The 10522-nt window shown below is 31.9% G+C and overlaps 2 protein-coding genes across 5 annotated transcripts in view; both read right to left on the bottom strand.

Moving 5' to 3' along the window:
- LOC112904905 (ubiquitin-conjugating enzyme E2Q-like protein CG4502) overlaps nt 1–10522 on the bottom strand; it is a 90083-nt gene that overhangs the window by 8728 nt on the left and 70833 nt on the right. The window contains exon 1 of one of the 4 annotated variants that reach the window (XM_025976128.1): nt 872–1217. The exons of the other annotated variants lie outside the window; for them this stretch is intronic. The gene's annotated coding sequence lies outside the window, so the exon portion shown is untranslated. Of the gene's footprint in view, nt 1–871; nt 1218–10522 lie in introns of those variants that run through there. 4 annotated transcript variants of the gene reach the window in all.
- LOC108735104 (PQ-loop repeat-containing protein 1) overlaps nt 1–10522 on the bottom strand; it is an 88223-nt gene that overhangs the window by 6364 nt on the left and 71337 nt on the right. The gene's annotated exons all lie outside the window — the stretch shown is intronic.

The following is a 10522-nucleotide window of genomic DNA, read 5'->3' on the forward strand; positions in this document are numbered from 1 at the left end:
TTTCAAAATATTCTAGCATATCTAGCACGTACATGACCATGGGCTCAGCTGCAATTAACCACGGCGTCTTAACCTATCGGTTTAATTATGGTAGGTCTTCAACATCAAACTTGTAACACTATGGTGCTACGGTTAAAACGGGCGAGATCGATATCATATCATAGCCCCATCTTTTCCGAACATTGTTTTTTAATTCGCGTTATCATCTGGGAGATGCAGAATATTGTTGAAAACAGAACTGAAGTAGAAACAAATAGTAAGTTATACAGAACAACAGCCAGGAGGGTTTAAATGCAACATTTTGAAAAAACCAATGGTGAGGAAAGGAAACGCGGAAAAAAACTGCGATTCATAAATCCATGATCAACAACAAAAATGTACGTGTACAACACATACCTACAGTACAACTTCGAGTTACGCATAATGTCGAAACAAGTCACACTGCAAAAAGACGCAAATTGCACCACAAATGTTCTATAGGGTTGAGATATGAACTACGAGGTAGCCAATGTACTACCTCAATGTTCACCTCCTCTAAGTACTTTTTTACCATAGGAGCAACGTGATGTCTTGCATTAATATGCATAAATAGGATTTTATTGAGTTTAAATGTCCCGAATTTAGCAAATGTGTTAAAAAAACATCATCAAGAAAAAATGAGGCTATATTTTAAAAAAATGACCGTAAAAGTTGCTTTAGCGGTTTGCAAGGAATTTAAATTTCAATTTATGCCACTTTGTATTAGTGCCCTAATGTTGAATTATTACATTATATTATATTATCAAAATATTTTAAATAATGAATATTTAAAGTTTAATATACGCATGTGTGACTGTTAAATCTCACTTAGATGATTAGAATTTGTAGTTACCTTATGTCCCGTTCTTACTTGTGAACCACGTCTATCCACTTTTCTAAACTAAGAATTCATGATCGAGGATCTTCTACACATCCAATGCACATCAACAATATTTTTTCTTTTAATAGATTAAACAGTAATATGAAAAGTAAAATATTATTAATAGTTCAGGCTTGTTGTTTAATTAAATTGTGGCTGTTGTGACTCAATTATTTTTTTTTAATTAACACTTAAGTAGAAAAATCTAAAGCGGCCTTACTCTTAAGCAAACGAAACCCAAAATCGATTTTAATTTATACCTCTACTTACTCCAATCTACTTTTATCACTTGTTAATTGTAATGAGATTTATGGCGTATTCAAGTAAGGTCGTGTTCTTTAATTATTTCATCAAAAAAAACGCGTTTATAATGGAAAATACAAGTTAGTATTTAACAGCTAAATCTCATTCGATAACGTTTTACTTTGCTAAACGTGTACTAACTAATTTTAAGTGATCAAAATAATTGAATGATAGTTTAAATAAACTATGCTTCAAAATTAGTTTAGTACATACTTAAAAATACTTTAATTTGATTGGTACAGTTATTCATTATGCATCGACTAGTTTTCTTCCGAGCGAATGCGGATTATGTTAATTTAAAAGCAAACTGGCGTAACCCTAACTAATATTTAAATGCGAATGTGAGTTTGTTGGTTTTTCACGCCTTAACCACTCAATCAATCATCATCAAATTTTGTAGACTCATTATCAGGGGTACAAAAAAAGACATGGAGTACCTTTTATCCAAAAGAAAAAAATTTTTCCCGAGAAATAGAAAAATTATTTTTATGTGGTTCGTTTCACGCCTTAGCTACTGAATCGATCATTATAAAATTTTGTAGATGCATTGTCAGGGGTACAGAAAAGCTATAGAGTACTTTTATCCAGAAAAAGTACTGTTCTCAAGGGATAGAAAAAAGTTAGTTTTATGTGGACGATGTCTCGCCTTAACTACCCAATCGATCATCATGAAATTTTGTAGACGCATTGTCAGGGATACAAAATAAAATATAGGGTATTTTTATCTAGAAAAGATATTCTCCTCGAGGGATAGAAAAAAATTAGTTTTATGTGCTCCATTTCACTCCTTAACTACTCAACAGATCATTTTGAAATTTTGTAGACATTGTCAAGGATACAGAAAAAAACAAAGGGTACCTACTTTTATCCAAAAATAAGTATTGTTGTCAAGGGATAGAAAAAAATAGTTTTATGTGGACGATATCGTCTCTTAACTACACAATCGATCATCATGAAATGATGGAGACACAGCGTCAGGGGTACAGAAAAGATCATAGGGTATTTTTATCCAGAGAAGTATTGTTCTCAAGGGAATAGAAAAAAAATAATTCTATATGGTTTATTTCAATCCTTAACTAGTCAATTGATCATCATGAAATTTTCTAGACACATTGTCGGGGGTACAAAAAAGCACAAAGGGTACTTTTATCCTGAAAAATGTTGTACCCCAAGGATTGAAATAAATTAGTTTATGCGATCGACTTCACGCTTTAACCATTCAATCGATCATCATGAAATTTTGCAGGCACTTTGTCGGAGGTCAGAAAAGCACATAGGGTACTCTTATCCAGAAAAAATATTGTACTGGAGATAGAAAAAAAAATAGTTTTATGTGGACGATTTTGCGCCTTAACTACCCAATCGACCATCATAAAATTTTGAAGGCACATCGTCAGGGGTACAGAAAAGGATATAGGGTACCTTTTATGGTAACCAAAAAATGATACCGAAGGATACAAATTCTGATAATCGAGTTTGTGCATGTTTGTCTAATTCTTGTCGTTGCATGCTGTATTTTAATAACTCATTGTGGACATGTGGGTTGAAATAAATTCATTTAAAATTCAGGGGTTTTTTTGGAAAAACGCTCGGACACGCGGGTTTTTTTTATGTTCCTCAAAAATAAGCGACTACCACCGACTTTATTACCCCACTGTATTTAAAAGGGTCTAGTATTTATTTTATCTTTTTACGTTGTCACACGCAGCCGTTAGTATTTTTTTTAATCAGTTTTTTACTCGTAGATTAAAATCATGTCGGAAGCAAAAAAGAAGAGACGGCAATACAGTGCGGAAAATTGTAAATATGTATTTATGGAAAATTTCACAAACCCATCATCGCCTTTGTGCCTTCTTTATCTAAAACATTTTCGAATGAAGCAATAAGGAATTCAGATAAGAAAGGCAATAACGTGGCATATTTTTAAGATTTTGAAAAAAGTTCACTGCGGGACATCATCGTCTCATCAAGAAATGATATTGCATACTTGACAAACCTATATAAATTCTTTAAGGATAATATCCTATCTCAAGGTGATGTCTTCAATTTAATTAAAATAAGAAACATTGTTGCTGCTTTCGTAGTCAAACTCTTACACGTGAAAAATATTGGCAGGCATGAGTTAGTTAATTTCCTTAATTCTTCAATAACGACGATCTGCTTGCTTACTGCCGACATTTGGAGAGTCTTCACAGTAATTTCAAAGATCGTTTTCAGGACATTTTAAAATTGGAAATAGCGGCTTGGGTGTTGGATGCTTTTTCAAACGTCAACACTGCAAAATCATCCCACTTGGAAGAAGAACATATTAGAACTGAGAACGAACGAGGTGATAAAAATCAAATTATATCCTAGATTGTGGTCGATTGTTCAAGTTTTCGGTAGAATTCCCATAATCGTGTAACACTGCTAACTAAAGGAAAAAATCGTAATCTAATGTAAAGGGTGAGTCAAAACAATAGTTTGTATGTAAATTTAGATAGAAACGTCTTTGTTTTAATTTTAATAAAAGTCTTTTTAAATATTATTTACTATGGAGTTGCGTTTTAGTACTCTTATCAAAACAATTTTGTTCGAAATGTAGATTTTAACTCAGAAAAAAAAAATAAGATTCGCAGGATACATCAGGTACCTATATTTAAATTAAAGTTTACCAACTTCTGCCTTCAAACATAAAAATGCCTATGAAATAATAAAGTTGAAAAGTTAATTTTTCAAATTATCGAAAAAAGCCGTTAATAAGTTTAGTGTGAAAATTTATTACTGAAATTGAGAAAATTGGGACCTTCATAAGGCTTTATGTGCTAAATGTTGCTCTTTCAAAAAAAGAGTATTGAAATTTTAACGGCGTTAAAAGCCTTTTTATCACCGCTGTAAATAAAAAAGTTTTACGTATTGATTAATACATATAATATTTATTGTCATTTCGCTAAAATAAAAATTCGGCCTGACTACGTCGAAGTGTTAGCATATGATACGTAAAAATGAATTATTAAGTCAGAAATCTAAATCTGCAATAAGGTGGCATTTCCTCTTATTTTTTGATAATTCGGTGACTCCCTGAATGAATAATAATCTATTGCAAATAATACTATGCATATTTTTCAAAATGACTACGTTATTTGACTCAAAATCAACAAAAGAATGTATTAAATTTTGAAACACCAATAAAAAATTTACTCGTGTTATTTGATTCCAAACTTACAATTAGTTAAGAACGTTTTCATCAAATAAATTCAACAAGCATCCTTTAAATGCAAAAAATTATTAATGCATATGTGGGTTTGTTTGGTACGATTTCACGCCTTAATTATTCAACCGATAAACATGAAATTTTATACACACGTTATCAGGAGAACAGAAAAGGACATCGAGTACCCCTATCCACAAAAACACTAGTATTTCCGAGGGATAAAAAAATTTCTTTTCATATCGATAAAGAACAGCATTTACAATCATTCTAAGCACAATGTATATTAAACCTAGAAAACTGAAAACTTTAATTTTATCCTGATGATCCTGGTCAGGATTTAAGGACAAATTTATCCAAATTACTGTATTTTTGAAGATCTTTGACACTTATTTAGGACATCAACTTGAGTCAAACTCCGGGTAAAAGGTAGTTATTATATTATATATATTAATGTGTGGGTAGATGCCTTCTTCCATGATTTCTTTGCGTGGCCGTTTATACATATACGAGGGTGCGTTTTTAAGTCCGCGGAATGGGTAGGCAGGTCATTAATGAGGGTACTTATTCGAGTCATTACGAATTAAGTGATTCATTATTAGTATTGTTGCGTCCTCATTGTATATTTGTACATATGTATTTGTATATATATATTCGATTGTTTTTGTTTGTTGGTAAATAGTTTAATATTATTTTCAGTGTATACATATTTTAGTTTTAAGTTTAAATATAATGGTGAAAGTTGCACATCTTTCAAGCGTTGGCCTGTAAATTTTATTACCTTACTACAATAGATATTCAAGGCTTCCAGCGTACCGAGGGTCTGGAAATGCCATTATTCAACCCAGGTACCGACCATTTTACAGGTCAACGTCTTGTCGGTGGTTGCAACAACAAAAATAATTCTTCGAATAGGGTACCTTGGAGGGAGTTAGTTTTAGGTAGTATTTAAGATATTTTTTGGGACAAAATAAGAGAATTCAAGTCTGTCGAGTTAACCGAAAACAAGCAAATATTTAAACCGAAACAATTATCTACTAAATCATCGAAATTCATTAAGTGTAATAACAAATCAAATACAACGATTATTCTTATATCCAACAATCCAATTTTATTGGAATAAACTGTAAATATTGTGAATAAAAGTGTATATATAATAAAAACCAATAAAACCAAAAGTGTTACTTAAAAAGAAATCCAAAAGCAAAATACGGGGCTGAAACGAGATCGGCCTCACCGAACAAGTATAAATACCAAGTTTTATCGTAATTAGGTCGGTAGTCTTTGAACTATCGTCGACGAAACAAATCAATCCGGAACTAATTCTGAAATGTGGAGAAAATCGAGTACCGCGCTGTTATAAAATTCCTTACCAATAAGGAAAATCAGTTCAAACCATACCGGGAGATGTCATTGATTTACGGGGATTCTAGCCCAGGTAAAACCATGGGTTACAAGTAGCATACCCTCTTTAAGCAAGAAATACCGAGCGGCATGGCCTAGAGGTCTAGACCATTGCTTAGCATTCGGGAGGACGCCGGTTCGATTCCGAGTCCGTCTGCCTTGGTCCAAGTTTTTCTGTGGTTTCCTTGGNGCTTGTTGTTTAATTAAATTGTGGCTGTTGTGACTCAATTATTTTTTTTTAATTAACACTTAAGTAGAAAAATCTAAAGCGGCCTTACTCTTAAGCAAACGAAACCCAAAATCGATTTTAATTTATACCTCTACTTACTCCAATCTACTTTTATCACTTGTTAATTGTAATGAGATTTATGGCGTATTCAAGTAAGGTCGTGTTCTTTAATTATTTCATCAAAAAAAACGCGTTTATAATGGAAAATACAAGTTAGTATTTAACAGCTAAATCTCATTCGATAACGTTTTACTTTGCTAAACGTGTACTAACTAATTTTAAGTGATCAAAATAATTGAATGATAGTTTAAATAAACTATGCTTCAAAATTAGTTTAGTACATACTTAAAAATACTTTAATTTGATTGGTACAGTTATTCATTATGCATCGACTAGTTTTCTTCCGAGCGAATGCGGATTATGTTAATTTAAAAGCAAACTGGCGTAACCCTAACTAATATTTAAATGCGAATGTGAGTTTGTTGGTTTTTCACGCCTTAACCACTCAATCAATCATCATCAAATTTTGTAGACTCATTATCAGGGGTACAAAAAAAGACATGGAGTACCTTTTATCCAAAAGAAAAAAATTTTTCCCGAGAAATAGAAAAATTATTTTTATGTGGTTCGTTTCACGCCTTAGCTACTGAATCGATCATTATAAAATTTTGTAGATGCATTGTCAGGGGTACAGAAAAGCTATAGAGTACTTTTATCCAGAAAAAGTACTGTTCTCAAGGGATAGAAAAAAGTTAGTTTTATGTGGACGATGTCTCGCCTTAACTACCCAATCGATCATCATGAAATTTTGTAGACGCATTGTCAGGGATACAAAATAAAATATAGGGTATTTTTATCTAGAAAAGATATTCTCCTCGAGGGATAGAAAAAAATTAGTTTTATGTGCTCCATTTCACTCCTTAACTACTCAACAGATCATTTTGAAATTTTGTAGACATTGTCAAGGATACAGAAAAAAACAAAGGGTACCTACTTTTATCCAAAAATAAGTATTGTTGTCAAGGGATAGAAAAAAATAGTTTTATGTGGACGATATCGTCTCTTAACTACACAATCGATCATCATGAAATGATGGAGACACAGCGTCAGGGGTACAGAAAAGATCATAGGGTATTTTTATCCAGAGAAGTATTGTTCTCAAGGGAATAGAAAAAAAATAATTCTATATGGTTTATTTCAATCCTTAACTAGTCAATTGATCATCATGAAATTTTCTAGACACATTGTCGGGGGTACAAAAAAGCACAAAGGGTACTTTTATCCTGAAAAATGTTGTACCCCAAGGATTGAAATAAATTAGTTTATGCGATCGACTTCACGCTTTAACCATTCAATCGATCATCATGAAATTTTGCAGGCACTTTGTCGGAGGTCAGAAAAGCACATAGGGTACTCTTATCCAGAAAAAATATTGTACTGGAGATAGAAAAAAAAATAGTTTTATGTGGACGATTTTGCGCCTTAACTACCCAATCGACCATCATAAAATTTTGAAGGCACATCGTCAGGGGTACAGAAAAGGATATAGGGTACCTTTTATGGTAACCAAAAAATGATACCGAAGGATACAAATTCTGATAATCGAGTTTGTGCATGTTTGTCTAATTCTTGTCGTTGCATGCTGTATTTTAATAACTCATTGTGGACATGTGGGTTGAAATAAATTCATTTAAAATTCAGGGGTTTTTTTGGAAAAACGCTCGGACACGCGGGTTTTTTTTATGTTCCTCAAAAATAAGCGACTACCACCGACTTTATTACCCCACTGTATTTAAAAGGGTCTAGTATTTATTTTATCTTTTTACGTTGTCACACGCAGCCGTTAGTATTTTTTTTAATCAGTTTTTTACTCGTAGATTAAAATCATGTCGGAAGCAAAAAAGAAGAGACGGCAATACAGTGCGGAAAATTGTAAATATGTATTTATGGAAAATTTCACAAACCCATCATCGCCTTTGTGCCTTCTTTATCTAAAACATTTTCGAATGAAGCAATAAGGAATTCAGATAAGAAAGGCAATAACGTGGCATATTTTTAAGATTTTGAAAAAAGTTCACTGCGGGACATCATCGTCTCATCAAGAAATGATATTGCATACTTGACAAACCTATATAAATTCTTTAAGGATAATATCCTATCTCAAGGTGATGTCTTCAATTTAATTAAAATAAGAAACATTGTTGCTGCTTTCGTAGTCAAACTCTTACACGTGAAAAATATTGGCAGGCATGAGTTAGTTAATTTCCTTAATTCTTCAATAACGACGATCTGCTTGCTTACTGCCGACATTTGGAGAGTCTTCACAGTAATTTCAAAGATCGTTTTCAGGACATTTTAAAATTGGAAATAGCGGCTTGGGTGTTGGATGCTTTTTCAAACGTCAACACTGCAAAATCATCCCACTTGGAAGAAGAACATATTAGAACTGAGAACGAACGAGGTGATAAAAATCAAATTATATCCTAGATTGTGGTCGATTGTTCAAGTTTTCGGTAGAATTCCCATAATCGTGTAACACTGCTAACTAAAGGAAAAAATCGTAATCTAATGTAAAGGGTGAGTCAAAACAATAGTTTGTATGTAAATTTAGATAGAAACGTCTTTGTTTTAATTTTAATAAAAGTCTTTTTAAATATTATTTACTATGGAGTTGCGTTTTAGTACTCTTATCAAAACAATTTTGTTCGAAATGTAGATTTTAACTCAGAAAAAAAAAATAAGATTCGCAGGATACATCAGGTACCTATATTTAAATTAAAGTTTACCAACTTCTGCCTTCAAACATAAAAATGCCTATGAAATAATAAAGTTGAAAAGTTAATTTTTCAAATTATCGAAAAAAGCCGTTAATAAGTTTAGTGTGAAAATTTATTACTGAAATTGAGAAAATTGGGACCTTCATAAGGCTTTATGTGCTAAATGTTGCTCTTTCAAAAAAAGAGTATTGAAATTTTAACGGCGTTAAAAGCCTTTTTATCACCGCTGTAAATAAAAAAGTTTTACGTATTGATTAATACATATAATATTTATTGTCATTTCGCTAAAATAAAAATTCGGCCTGACTACGTCGAAGTGTTAGCATATGATACGTAAAAATGAATTATTAAGTCAGAAATCTAAATCTGCAATAAGGTGGCATTTCCTCTTATTTTTTGATAATTCGGTGACTCCCTGAATGAATAATAATCTATTGCAAATAATACTATGCATATTTTTCAAAATGACTACGTTATTTGACTCAAAATCAACAAAAGAATGTATTAAATTTTGAAACACCAATAAAAAATTTACTCGTGTTATTTGATTCCAAACTTACAATTAGTTAAGAACGTTTTCATCAAATAAATTCAACAAGCATCCTTTAAATGCAAAAAATTATTAATGCATATGTGGGTTTGTTTGGTACGATTTCACGCCTTAATTATTCAACCGATAAACATGAAATTTTATACACACGTTATCAGGAGAACAGAAAAGGACATCGAGTACCCCTATCCACAAAAACACTAGTATTTCCGAGGGATAAAAAAATTTCTTTTCATATCGATAAAGAACAGCATTTACAATCATTCTAAGCACAATGTATATTAAACCTAGAAAACTGAAAACTTTAATTTTATCCTGATGATCCTGGTCAGGATTTAAGGACAAATTTATCCAAATTACTGTATTTTTGAAGATCTTTGACACTTATTTAGGACATCAACTTGAGTCAAACTCCGGGTAAAAGGTAGTTATTATATTATATATATTAATGTGTGGGTAGATGCCTTCTTCCATGATTTCTTTGCGTGGCCGTTTATACATATACGAGGGTGCGTTTTTAAGTCCGCGGAATGGGTAGGCAGGTCATTAATGAGGGTACTTATTCGAGTCATTACGAATTAAGTGATTCATTATTAGTATTGTTGCGTCCTCATTGTATATTTGTACATATGTATTTGTATATATATATATCTATTCGATTGTTTTGTTTGTTGGTAAATAGTTTAATATTATTTTCAGTGTATACATATTTTAGTTTTAAGTTTAAATATAATGGTGAAAGTTGCACATCTTTCAAGCGTTGGCCTGTAAATTTTATTACTTTACTACAATAGATATTCAAGGCTTCCAGCGTACCGAGGGTCTGGAAATGCCATTATTCAACCCAGGTACCGACGATTTTACAGGTCAACGTCTTGTCGGTGGTTGCAACAACAAAAATAATTCTTCGAATAGGGTACCTTGGAGGGAGTTAGTTTTAGGTAGTATTTAAGATATTTTTTGGGACAAAATAAGAGAATTCAAGTCTGTCGAGTTAACCGAAAACAAGCAAATATTTAAACCGAAACAATTATCTACTAAATCATCGAAATTCATTAAGTGTAATAACAAATCAAATACAACGATTATTCTTATATCCAACAATCCAATTTTATTGGAATAAACTGTAAATATTGTGAATAAAAGTGTATATATAATAAAAACCAATAAA

This window comes from Agrilus planipennis, unplaced genomic scaffold (genome assembly GCF_000699045.2).
Source record: "Agrilus planipennis isolate EAB-ADULT unplaced genomic scaffold, Apla_2.0 scaffold137, whole genome shotgun sequence".
NCBI lineage: Eukaryota > Metazoa > Arthropoda > Insecta > Coleoptera > Buprestidae > Agrilus > Agrilus planipennis.